General features: G+C 43.2%; 1 protein-coding gene across 3 annotated transcripts in view; it reads left to right on the forward strand.

Moving 5' to 3' along the window:
- Positions 1-291: 291 nt before the first annotated feature.
- Positions 292-13,000, forward strand: part of GPD2 (glycerol-3-phosphate dehydrogenase 2) — a 199,917-nt gene continuing 187,208 nt past the window's right edge. For 2 of the 3 annotated variants that reach the window (XM_079923816.1, XM_079923811.1), the window contains exons 1-3: positions 292-747; positions 2,610-2,724; positions 5,895-6,495. The gene's annotated coding sequence lies outside the window, so the exon portion shown is untranslated. The remainder of the gene's footprint in view (positions 748-2,609; positions 2,725-5,894; positions 6,496-13,000) is intronic. The other variant, XM_079923813.1, reaches the window with a different exon arrangement.

The raw sequence follows: 13,000 nt of genomic DNA on the forward strand, positions 1-13,000 counted from the left end.
AGAGAGCCATTAAGTTCCTCCCAGAATATACGTGATTGATACCCCTGGAGGTGAAAGGCTAAAGGAACCATATGGCAACATGTTGCATTCCGTATGCTATCTGCCCATCCGTGCTTAAGCTGCCATTAGCAACATCTGTACCTAACTGAAATCCAGCTGCGCCGACGCCGGCTGACGGAATTGTACTTGGGGGGGAAATCTAGCTTAGCGCCATTAACTTGAGACTTAGAGTCTATGTACCAGGACGGATGGAAGCTTTCACAATTAGACGAGACGACACAAATGCTTTATTAAAGTTTAATTTTGAACTCCCAATTAGCGAAACTGCATTACAAATCGACTGCAATTTCCTAGAAGGCACAGCAAGTTCTCTGCCTGCCTGCCACGTGCGAGAGGCTCCGGAGCCAGCTTCCCCAGCTACCGGCTGCAGAAAGGGGACGGTTCAGAGCTGCTCTCCGCATCCCAGGAAGTCCCTAAAATCCTCGCCAGCCCCTCCTTCCGCGGGGCGGGGGCGGGCGAGGACCAAACCCGCGGCGACGGGGCGGGGGGAGGACTCAGATGTCCCCGGCGTTGGGAGGGAAGCAAGGGGTGGGAGTGGGCGGGGGAGGGGCGACGGGGGGGGCCTACGCGGAGGGGGGGGGGCCTGCGCGGAGGGGGGCGGGGGTCCTCTAGTATCCGGGCCTCTCCGGAGGAGCCTCAGCTAGTCACGCAGAAGTTTCTCTTTCGCTCTTCGCGCTACACACCCAGGTTGGCTTCCTGCGGGCAGGCCAGGGGTCCGGAGAGCGGGGGAGGAGACAGGAGACCCGGAAGGGCTGCCCGGCGTCCACACCCACCCCAGGTCCCCTCCCCCGACCCCAAACAAAGCCCCCATTCCAGGTCCAGGATACGTTACCTGCCTGGTGCTCCCGGCCCCTCGGTCACCGCGTCCCCCGCTGGGCGCGCCTTGGGCGGGTCCCGCTCCCCGGGACGCACAAAGTGGTCGCCCCCGGCCGGCTAAATCCCACTCTCTCGTCATGTTGGGGGCCAAGAAGGGGGAGCGGGGGAGGTGGAAGCGGAGGTTGGGGCAAGGAGAACTGACTGATAAAATTTTTTAAAAAAAGGAAAGAAAAAAGCAGCAGCCGGCGGGGCCCGGCCAGGGGCAGAAGAGGCCGGTTACGTTTCGGGGGTCTCGGGCGAGAGGGAGGGGTGGTGGGGGAGCGGCCGCCCGCCCCCCTCCCCCCGGTCCCCAGCGGCGACGGCAGCTGCACACACAGAAGCCCATTGTCGCCGGCGCCCGGCGTGCAGCCCCGCGGACTCGGCCCCGCGGCCAAGCGCGTCAGCGGCCCCGTCAGCCAGGCCGGGCTCCGTGACGCGCGCGCAGCCCGCGCTATAAATAACCAGCCGCCGGGCGGTTCGGGCGGCTTTCCAGTGACGCCGGGGCGAGGCGCGGGAGGAGGAGGGCGAAAGGAAACAATGAAACCGCCCGCCGCCCTCCTCCCCGGCCGCCCTGGGAGCTTCTCGCCGCGCTCCCCTGTCCCCGCCCCGGCCCGCCCTGCCCGGAGCAGAGCGCGCGTGTGGGAAGGACCTCACAGAGCCTGCGTCCCCCGAGCCCGCCAGGAGACTCGGGGGTTGGGACCCATCGCTCTCCCCCGGGGCGGGAGGGCTGCTGCTTACACACCGGGGAACGGGCCGGGGGAGGGAACTTGGCGACGAGTTTAGCGAATGGGTCGCTGTGTTACTTACTCCCAGACTGATTTAAACAACTTGATGCTTGCTCCGACGCTTTCCCACACCCATTCTAATACAGGTCGGGTGTGTTTATGGCAGTAAACGCTCCCTTCAAAACACAACACTTCCCTCTTAAACGTTCTGATCTAGCGTATTTTAAAGTATATGCCTGTGTTTGCATCTCATAGGGTTCTGCCTACATCCTACCCTGTATCAGGATTATATTCTTCCTTTCCTAAAATCCACCGGCATTATTTATCTCGGTTTTTGTCGGGCCAGGCCTACGTTACTGTTTTCATTTGGGGAGTTGTATAAAGGGTGCCCAGTAGAAGCAGCTTGGGCATGGGTTCCAGGACTCATGCTCTCAGTCCCAGAGCCTTTTTGCATGTCTTTTTGGCCTTGAACATACCATAGGCCTTGAACGTAGAACATTTGAATTTTCCAAAGTCTATAATATTTCAATGGCTTAGACTTTCATCAAGGCTGCCATTTAAAAGGAGCTTTTTCTATAGGTAAATTTTTTCTGAGGACTTTCTGTCTTGCTTTCATATTTAGGCCATTCTGTCCCACACCCGGACACACCTCCCTATTAAGGTGCCCAGGTACAACTGGAGGCAGTCTGTCTTCCTGGAACCATCAATTAATGGACTAGTAGTAAGACAGGAGTTCCTCTTGAGCAGAAGATCTCAGATATATGAACTCCACGTTTTCTGGGATGCTGATATACATAGTTTGCAGAAGCAAGCAAAGTTTTGAAGTGACCAGGCATGGATAGAGTGAGTTAAAAGGGCTGAGGAAGTGGTTCTTGGCTCACAAGACAAAGTAGTGTAATGAAGGGTTCACTGGGCCGGTTTTCAGGTTTTAATTCTATATTCATTGTATCTCTCTGTGCCACCTTGCAGAAATCGCAGTCTGTCTCTGCTTCAGTCTCCTCGTCTTCAAAATGAAGGACCAGCGGTTTCTAAGCCCCTCTCAACACTAGCATTCTAGGACTTTAAAGGATATAACTGTGTTCAGGTATAAAGTTACTAATGTGAATACCCAGTGTCTCATGGGAAAAGGATAACCAAATGTAGAATAATTAATTCAGTCTTCTTGCAGTTTCTTATTTTGTACATTTTTTCAGAAAGAAAATATATTGAGGCCACTTCAGAAAAAGAATGAATTCACCTGCACGATTACAACTATATTAAGAGGGAAAAATAGTTGTCACTTTTTGCTCCATTCACATGACAGCAAACACAATTACAGTCTGATGATGTCTTAGGCCCTTTCCAACATCATATTCACCATGTGAGTGAATAAATTATGAGTAGCAAAATGTACTAGGACCACTTTCTCCAATTTTGCCCCCAAACCTGGCTTGTATGGTCTTTAGGAGGAAGTTTTCAATTGAAAGACACTGAATTGTTTATCGATGAGCAGTATTTATGAGACAAGCAAAAGTCATCTGATTGACCCTCACCAGAGAGTCAGAATTTGCCTTATTCTCCTGTCTCCAGGTTGGTGAAGGGAGAAAACATAAAAGCAGCAGAAACAAGTTTAGAGCCAAAGCATTTGCTTCACATAGACACCACCAAAGTGTGATCACAACTAAAAGTTAACCAGTATTTTCCCGGTTCCAAAAGCACATCTGTCTCCCTTTCCCATAAAATGTTCTGTATCTCTGATTTAATTTAATTTTGTCTTAAAGTTCTTTCTTCTGTAGCTTATAAAGAGGTATTTTTCTTTCACTGCTACTTTCCTGAAACTTCCAACTTCTCACATGTTTTTTTTTTAAGCATCTTTATTGGAGTATAATTGCTTTACAATGGTGTGTTAGTTTCTGCTGTATAACAAAGTGAATTAGCTATATGTATACGTATATCCCCATATCTCCTCCCTCTTGCGTCTCCCTCCCACCCTCCCTGTCCCACCCCTCTAGGTGGACACAAAGCACTGAGCTGAACTCCCTGTGCTATTCGGCTGCTTCCCACTAGCTATCTGTTTTACATTTGGTAGTGTATATATGTCCATGCCACAGGACAGGAAAAAAGTCACATAGTTTTAAATTGAAACTCTTTCGCTTATTTCTTATCTTTTTTTCATGTGACCGATTCCATACTCCATTATCCTTACCCTTAAAAGTTTAACAGAATGAGAATTAGAATATCCAGGCAAAAATTGAAACATGACCAATTTTAGAGAGATGAAAGAAGGCTTAGTTCTAGGACCAGTAGAAGTACAGTGAAACAACCAGTTTTCTCAAAGCAAAAGAAAAAAAAAAAAATCCAGAACAATCATGCTGAAATTTGTGAAAATAGGAGACTGAAAATATGGAAATCTTTTATTTGGATCTCCTTGACACCATAAAACTTGTTACAATTTTTTAAACAGTGAATGTTTTAGAATGTGGATATTAATATTTCCAAAGTTTCTGTCTACCTGACGTTAAATCCTTTGAAAAGACTCCTCTACGGTAACAGTATTGAAGAATGTATTAAAGAAACTATTGTGCACTCTTGCCTTATTACTCATTTAATCTTGATCTATGTTTAGAGAGTTGTGCCAGCCAGGTCGAGGCCTCAAAGAAATGAGCACAAACATTTACCCTTTCCTATGCAGTATAGTTTTGGTGATAGAAAATTCATTTGGAAAATATCATTGAAGTTATAGTATAAGCAAATTCAGTAACCTTTAAATAGATAAACAGAAAGCTACCGACAAAGTGATAATGGATTCTCAGTATTTCAAATGAAAAGAAAGGGGTGACCAAAGCTTTAGAGCTAGGAGCTTTCTGCATTTAAAAAGCCAAGAAATTAAGGCAGGCAGTGTTCTTAAAAAGAAGGTTGGCTAAATTCAGCAAAATTAACAGGGCTTCCAACATCAGTTCAAACTATGAACGTACATACATAACTGGCCCTCTATTTTCTTTTCCTGGTTTTAATGGTTTATCCCCAAGCTGTACAGCCTTTGGTAACTCCTTGATGAGATCCATTATAAACAGCTTTGTTCCTCCTGTATAAATTATAACATCAAACCAGGATTTGTTAACAGTGAATTTAAAAAATTCTTTGTGAGTCTTCAGGATCCCAGGGCTGTTTGCTCTCTGATCCATTCCTGGCTCTTGTCGCCCCCTTTCTGGTCTATATCACAGGGGAGCTGATCCTGCAAGCAGCGTTGCCCTGCCTTCCCTTAGGAGCTGGCTGCCAGCTGGGTGGGACCAGTGGGAAGCAAGAGCAGGAAAGGAGAGAGCTGGAGGATGGGCAACGTCAGGATATTCCTCACTCAGCCTCCCTGCTCTAGCTCCTGCCACATGCCCTGTGACTTGACCCTGGGCTCCAGTAACGTTGCCTTTTCCCTTTATTCCTCCCGCTTAAGAATCATAGTGGCTTTATCCTATTCAGAATCAATGTCCTCTTTGGAGGTTCTCTTCTCCCTTCTGTCACCTGCTTTTACAAATTCCTTGAATTAAGTTCCCCTCTGTTGACTACTTAGAGCAGTTTCTGTTTTTCTGCTTGGAGCCTGACTCTATACATCCTATTGAAAGGCATTATTGGATGATATACATGGAAAACGCTATTATTCCTTGATTTTCTTTTGCTAGAAATTCTTTACTTTAAATGTGCTATTTAGAAGTGCTAGTAAAGGGTTCAGTCCTCAAAAAAGCAGAAAGAAACCCAATACATTTTTAAAAATCAGTTTGCCATGGTCATAATATTCAAAACTATAAACACAAAATATTATAAGCTTTACGGTTCATTAGTCAGAACAGGGCTATACTTAGCTGTGACTGATATATAAATTCCATCCTAAAAAGAGGAGTGGCATATAATACTTGTCAAGACAATTACATCACACATCCTGTATAAGGGGTACTCATTCACCAGCTTATTTGCCAGTGGTCTCTCTGTTTTCTCATATCAAAGAGAGAGAGAGAGAAAGGGAAAATAGAGAAGAAAAGAAAAAAACCCTGAAACTTTCTGTATTACCAATTTGAAATGCCATGTTTGTGAGTCCTTGGGATAATATTTTGAAATCTAAATTATGTCTGCACTTTTTTTCTCCCTGTATTTTCTGCTATTGCTTCTCTCCTCCCTTCCCACCTCTGTAAGCAGGTCTCCTGCTAGGTATTCATTGTCCCAAGAAAAGGCAAAAAGAAAGGGAAACAAAAGTAATCTATGTGTATTTCTGGCTTTGTTTTATAGAATCCTGAATTCTCAGGGAAGAGGGTTTCAGGACACAGACTAAGTATCTTGAAGGACCTTCAGAGGGAAAAGGGTTTTCCTGAATCTTGGAAGAGGATACCCACAGGCACGTAGAAGGGGAGAGAGAAACAGTGCATGTTCAATGATTCCTGAGGAAGAAGCAAGGAGCTGGGAGCTGATAACTGGAGGAGTTGCTGAAATACAGAATCCAGGGTAGACTTAGCAAAGGAGTCCCCTGAGATCATGGTTCTAGCATGCAGGTATGTCATGGCAGATTAATCATCACACAAATACTACCTGGACCTCCTTCATCTGTACCAGCGATTACGTTAGTTCTTCCTCCCATTGACCAGTCAGCACCCCAAGTAGCCACAGTGACTGGTCAGGACATGTGTGGGAGCCACCAGGAACGATTTCTCCCTTTGTTCTCTGTGCTTGAGCATGGAAAGATGTAAACCGCCACCACAGGCAAGAGTCTGCGAGAGAATGCAGCTAACACAGAGAAAATGGATCCAAGAGATGGAGGGGAATTGGGTGTTGAAGACATTTGAGCCTGGATCAAGCTGTTTCTGGAGTGAGACCTATCAGACTCTCAAGTTATGTGAGTAAATCAGATCTCTTTTAGCTAAAGTCAATTGGGATTGAATTTTCTGTCATTTGCATTGGAAAGACTCCTAATTGATACACTTATCCCTAATACCTACCTGTTCAAGGCCTTAGTGCTGGGGCATAGTAAGTACAGAACTTACCTGAAGACTAATACTGATGCATCCACTTAGGATATAATTTATTATGCTACTACTACTGGGCAGGGGGAGAGAGCATTCATATTATCACATAGGAAGTGGCATGTCAAAATCAAATGGGAATGCCCATTTTGGGTTAAACCTTCAGGGAGGATGAGACTCTTCTTGCCACAGAGACATTAAACCCTCTACCACCACAACAGAAAGTTTAGTGGTAAAAGCTGGAGACATGAAACACAGCAGCCTTTTTGGTCCCTGTACATCTCTCACCTCTTTATTTCTTGATTCACTCAGCCTCAGTTTCCAGTCCTAGGCAACTAACAGGATTAGTTAGACTAATCCCAGATTACCTGTGTTGCTTCATGTATCAGTACCTTTGTACTAGCTCTTTCCTCAGGCTGGAATGAACTTCCCATACTGTCTACCTTTCAATCCCCAGTTAAGGGCTTTAGCTTCTGTGAAATTTTGCCTGACACCAACACTACCCTGCTTATTATACCTCCCACCCACATAGTCTAAAATTGATCACTTGTCACACTGTGTACATCCTTCTGTTGTGACCCATATGCAATTTTTTGTTCATTTCTCTGTCTCCCGTATTAAACCAAGCTCCATGAGGGCAAGAATTCTCTCTAATTTATCTTGGAATTTTTAGGACCTGGCCATTAGGCTATCTACAATTATTTGTGAATGGTGGAAATTATTGAATACATGAAATAAGTGAATGTGGAAGCAGAAGGGGTCATACATTTTTAGAGCTGGAATCTTAGAGTCCACCTAATCCTTGTGAATTAAAATATTTACCACAGTAACAGGAATAGCAAAGTGATAACTTTTAAGAGAGTCAAAGGTTAAATTTTATCAGAACGCATCATATGATAGCATTCTTTATTTTATTCTTGCACAAACTATAACCTTATATTACAAAGTTTAAGAATTCTCATTCTTTTAATTTGGCTACCTTAAATTTCTCTTTTGCAAATTTAAGACCTTCTTTTCCTTTAAGTATTTTATTTCCTGTGCAAGTCTGTTTGCTCCCCAGAACTATGCAATATTTGTGATTACAGAATATTTTATTATAGCCAAGAACCAAAATATGAGTTCAAATAGCAAATGAAATCAGATGCTTGAAAGAGCCAAGCTAATTATAATTGGAAAAAGACCCTCCACCAACTTACACACACACACACACACACACACACACACACGACATTTATATCTATACTCTTTAATAATTCCATGATTTCAACATCTTTGTGTAGGAAGGGAGTTGCTGTCACTTGAAAAGGTTATGTAATGCATCCTGTTTCTTACAGACCTATAGGAATCTGGGCAAGGTTAGAAGCAGGAGGATGAACAAAGTGAGAATCAACATAGCTCTGAATACAAATGTAGCCAGTTATCTCCATTTAGGGTAGACTCAGTGCAGATTATGTTTTTAGGAAAATTTTTCTCTTCCTTAATGTGAATTGTCTTTGATAATTATTATTTGCCTTTGGGAGATATGCATGTGTAGAATCCAGTGGATGAGCAAGGAGAACGAGGTGCGAAATCTTCACTGCTACCAATAGGTACAGATTGAAATGCAAATTCCACAGGGGCTGTGCTGTTAGAGACCTCTGTAGTATTATTTCATACTGCCTAATTCAGGCTTTGGGAAAGGTGTTGCTACAAATAATATCCTGTGGTTGCACTGACTGGGAAAGGGGCTGGACCCTCCATGAGATTAAACGCCATGAGTTGGGCGTAAGGTGGTAAAGATATGTACTGTAGAGATATGAAGAAAGGTATTTTCTAAGGGGAGAGTCAATAACAGTGGACCTTGAGACGGGGGACTTGAGACAAGGAAGAAAGGCTAGGAGTTCGGGATATGCTCTTAAGGGGATCTCTGTGTAAGTAGTAAGTTTTTTTGTTGCTCTTTTCCTTTGACCAGTTGGGAAGTTTTATTTAGTGAACAGTTTGTAATCTGTCCTCTATGTTGTGGTTTCCTTCATTTGTTTCTAACCTTCAGTCGTTATTAACACCTGCACAGACTTGAGTGGTGGGTGTGTGGGACAATCAAGGAAAAGAAGAACAGCTTCGGGAAGTATAACCTTCTGCACGTGGCATCTCCCTGAGACCAGGGTTGTGGTCCCTACTTCTGACAAGCAGCAGGGAAGTGAGTGGTGGCCTCTGAAGGCTCGTGGAGGAGACCAAGGCCCTGAAAGAGCGATGGATGAGCAGATAACTCAGGAGAGTGGGGCAAAAACTTTCTTTGCCAGAGGTGTCAGAGCTTCCGGTCCATTTTAACTCTAAACACTGTATCCCCACACTCCCTTCCCCTCAAAATCGATTTCCTTGCTGCTCTTTCACCTTTCGTCACTTTTTACTTGGATTTCGGCAACAGCTGACCATGTCGGCTCCTGTCACCAGTCGCTTCCTTGCCGTGGCCTGGCCCTACGCCACACAACTGCCGTGGTTGTGTTTCTAAAGAGCTCTGGCCCTTGACCTTCCCCAGTGCTTGGCCAAAACCTCCTGTAAAAACCTTCTTTCTGCTTGTTTACTGTCCTTGGGATTTCTATCGAAAGTTGCACCTTTCATCTGAAGACGTAGGTATTCAAAGCTAGCAGGGGTGCCACTAAAGTCATTAAGAGGTGCGATTAAAGTCATTTATCATGCTAAGAGGATTCCACTTAAAGATTTACCCACTTAAAGATTACTCAAGTTTTCAGTATTGAGACAGATGGCAACACAGTGGAAGCAGTGATGTCCTGGAAAATCTGTCAGTTTTGTTTGGGAAATTAAATGTTCATATAGTTAAAGCCTTGTGGGATATGCTTTTTTAATAATTCCGTGATCTCATCAAATATTTCTGATCCTAGATGAATGCAGAGAGAGTAACGTGGGATATGATAGAGAGCATGGTGGGGTCTCTGAACCATTGGATACAAATGGACCAATTCTCGGGCAAGGATCTTTACCACTGCACCTTATCTTTATCACATTACATCGGGGGCTTTTTTACACACAAAGCTCACTTAATTTCCTGAAAGTTAGTTCTTTTTAGCATTTTAAAAAGTCTTCTATAGAGTTAAGTTCATCCCCACATTTCTAATATGCGTGATGGTTTATAAATATGTAGAAGAGAAAGGGGGAAACAGAAAATATGCTCCTCTCTCCCAGTAAGTCATGCTATTGAAAAGGGACCCAGACATAGCTTTGAAATCCAGTCTGGAGCTCCCATTATCCCTCTCTTTCCATATCTTTGGTCTATCTTGATTGAATGGATAGCATGAAGCTGATATATAGAGTCTTGTCCTCATCTGTGTCATAGAGAAGTACATCACTGATGTCTTCATAAGTGACACTAGTATAAGATTTCTCCTATATCAACAATGTTGTTATAATACATTCAACTTTGGTATTTCGTTTATATGCCTTAAATCCAAAAGCTCTTCACCCACTGCTGCCCACATATGCTGACAACTGTTCTGATCTGATCCCAGCAGGAGTAACAGATTTTATTTCTTAAGCATTGCAGAACTACAACCAGAGTGTTATCATTAGATGAAAGATCTCATACTGGTTTTGCAAGAGAGAAAAAAGAAAGGATCGAGATGAAAATAATCTAGGCTATTTAAAAATGCCCCACATTTTCAAAATTGTAATTCAATTTGGTTTTCAAAGGTAACATATTAAAATGGCTCAAAGTTCAAAAGGTACAAAATTATGTACAGAGAATAATTTCTGTCATATCCCTGTTCCCCTGCCATGCAGTTCAGGCTAAACTAATGTTATAAAATGTTTGTGTTTTCTCCCAGAGATAGTCTACATGTATACAAGCAGATGTGAGCTCACACACATTTTTAAGTCTGTATCTTGTCTATTTTTCCTTAACCACTTATTTCGGAGACAGTTTTGTATCAGTACATAAAGGGCTTTTAAATTATTTTTTCTAGTTGCATACTGTTCCCTTGCAGGGATATACATAGTTTATTTCATCAGTACCAAGTGAATGAGTATTTAAGTTGTTTCCAAAGTTTTGCTAACACAAAGATATCCCTGCACCTACATCATTTGGTTTAAGGATAGATATTTCTCTCGTATAAACTCCTAGAAATTGAATTTCTTGCTTAAAACTATACTTTTTAAAAGAATGTAATTTATTCATTTTTGAATTGTGATAAAAATTCAAAAGGAACAAAGGGATGAATCTTGAAAAGTAAGCTTTCTTCATACCCCTTTGCCCTGGCCCCCACTTTTTTTCCCCCAGAAGCAAATATGTCATCAACTTCTTGTATATCCCTTCAGAGATTTTACACACACACCAAGCACACACACGTACAGACGCCTATGCAGGAGAATGTCCATATGAGAGAATTTAATGTATTTAGGCAGATTTGTATTTTCTTCTGCCTTGTAGTCTGCAGGGATCAGAAGGCTCTTGCAAATACGGCTGACAGCATTCAGTGTAACAATTTAAGTCAGGAATATACTCTTTTATTGCCTCATATACCATTATCGTTTAAAGTAATTCTACCACTTTTCTCTATGCACAGCTAGCTGTTCTGTGTGGAGGGAAGGAAGGCTGGGGATAAAGAGCCTTGCCCTGTCCTCACCAAAAATTGTCTAAGGAGGTCCAGTATGGAGTTTGGCCTGTATGCAAGGTGAACCACAGTTAGCCTGTAATGCTGTCCTCTTTATCTAGGGCTTCTCTTCCCCTTTCTCTTGTGTTGGAGTCCCTGTTCCCTCTGGCACATGTAATCCTCTTTTTCTTAGTGTTCCCCCCAACTCCTCCTCCCTGCCAACAAACATTCTCTTTCTCGCAGAATATATCTTTTGGGCTTCCCTGGTGGCGCAGTGGTTGAGAGTCCGCCTGCCGATGCAGGGGACGTGGGTTCGTGCCCCGGTCCGGAAAGATCCCACATGCCGCGGAGCGGCTGGGCCCGTGAGCCATGGCCGCTGAGCCTGCGCGTCCGGAGCCTGTGCTCCGCAGCGGGAGAGGCCACAACAGTGAGAGGCCCAGCGTACCGCAAAAAAAAAAAAAAAAGAATATATCTTCCAATAGCTACAGAACAAGAGTGTCTAGGAGGTAATTTCTTAAAGATCCTACGTTTCTGAAAATCTCTTTAAATTATTTAATCTAATTAACAGTTTGGCTGGTAATACAGTTTTAGGTGGGAAATACTTTTTTTCAGACATTTAAAGGCATTGCTCCGGTCTTACTGTTAAGAAATACGGTGCCATTGTGATTTCTGACCCAATTTTTTCCTCTCTGGAAACTTTGGTGATCTTCGATTTGTCCTCATTGTTCTAAAATTTTCCAATGATATACCCTGATGTGATTTTATTTTCATCTGTTATATTGAGCACTGAATAGGCCTTTCATTTTGGAAATTAATGTCTTACAGTTATGGAGACTTTTCTTGCATTATTTCACTAATGATTTCCTCTTGTATGCTTTCTTTTATCTCCATTTCTGAAGATATATTCATCATATATTATATATTAGACCTCCCAGACTGGTCCTTCAATTTCCTATCGCTTTTCTACTTGTTTTTATTTCGTTTCTGCTATATTTTTTGAGAAAATTCCTCACCTTTATTTTCCAACTGACATTCTTATATATTTTATTTTTCTATTTATTTTTATGGTGGCAAAATATATATAACATAAATTTACTGTTTTAACCAATTTTAGATGTACAGTGCAGTGGCATTAAGTACGTTTACGTTGTAGTGCAGCCATCGCCACCATCCACCTCCAGAACTTTTTCATCTTCCTAAACTAAAAATATGTATCCATTTAATAACAACTCCTATTCCTTCCTTCCCTAAGCCCCCAGCTCCTCCATACTAGAGGTTTTCTCAGATGTCTTATAATCCTTGATTTTCTGCTTTCGATTAAGAATGAAAAACTACAGGCTGATTGGGAGCTCTGAATGCATACATGCATATGGAGCTCACTAATCTTGAGCTTTACTGCAAGGTGATCTGGGAAGGCTGTTTGTTGGGCATCCTCGTTAGCAATACTTTTAGGTCTTCCTAGGTGGCATGGCCAGGTACTAGAGAAAAGTCCACCTGTCTCCTTCGTGGAGGGTCAAGATTTGGCTGCCAGTGTCCTGGGAGCTGAGTGGGGAAGGTGCTTGAGGTGGTGTTTTCAATAGAATATTCAAGTCTTCAACTGTGCCTGGCCTTTATTAGTCCAAAATAACCACAGGGCCTTATTCCAAGGTGAGGAGAGTTAGTGTCCCACTGGCATCAGGCTGGGAAGGAGATCAAAGGAGATGATTGCTTCTCAGTCAGCTTTCACCGAATACTCCTGTAGCACTGACCTTCCCTCCTTCACTTTCAGTTTTGGAAGTACCTGGGCTATTATTTC

The sequence above is a fragment of the Stenella coeruleoalba genome (assembly GCF_951394435.1).
Source record: "Stenella coeruleoalba genome assembly, chromosome: 6".
NCBI classification, from domain to species: Eukaryota; Metazoa; Chordata; class Mammalia; order Artiodactyla; family Delphinidae; genus Stenella; species Stenella coeruleoalba.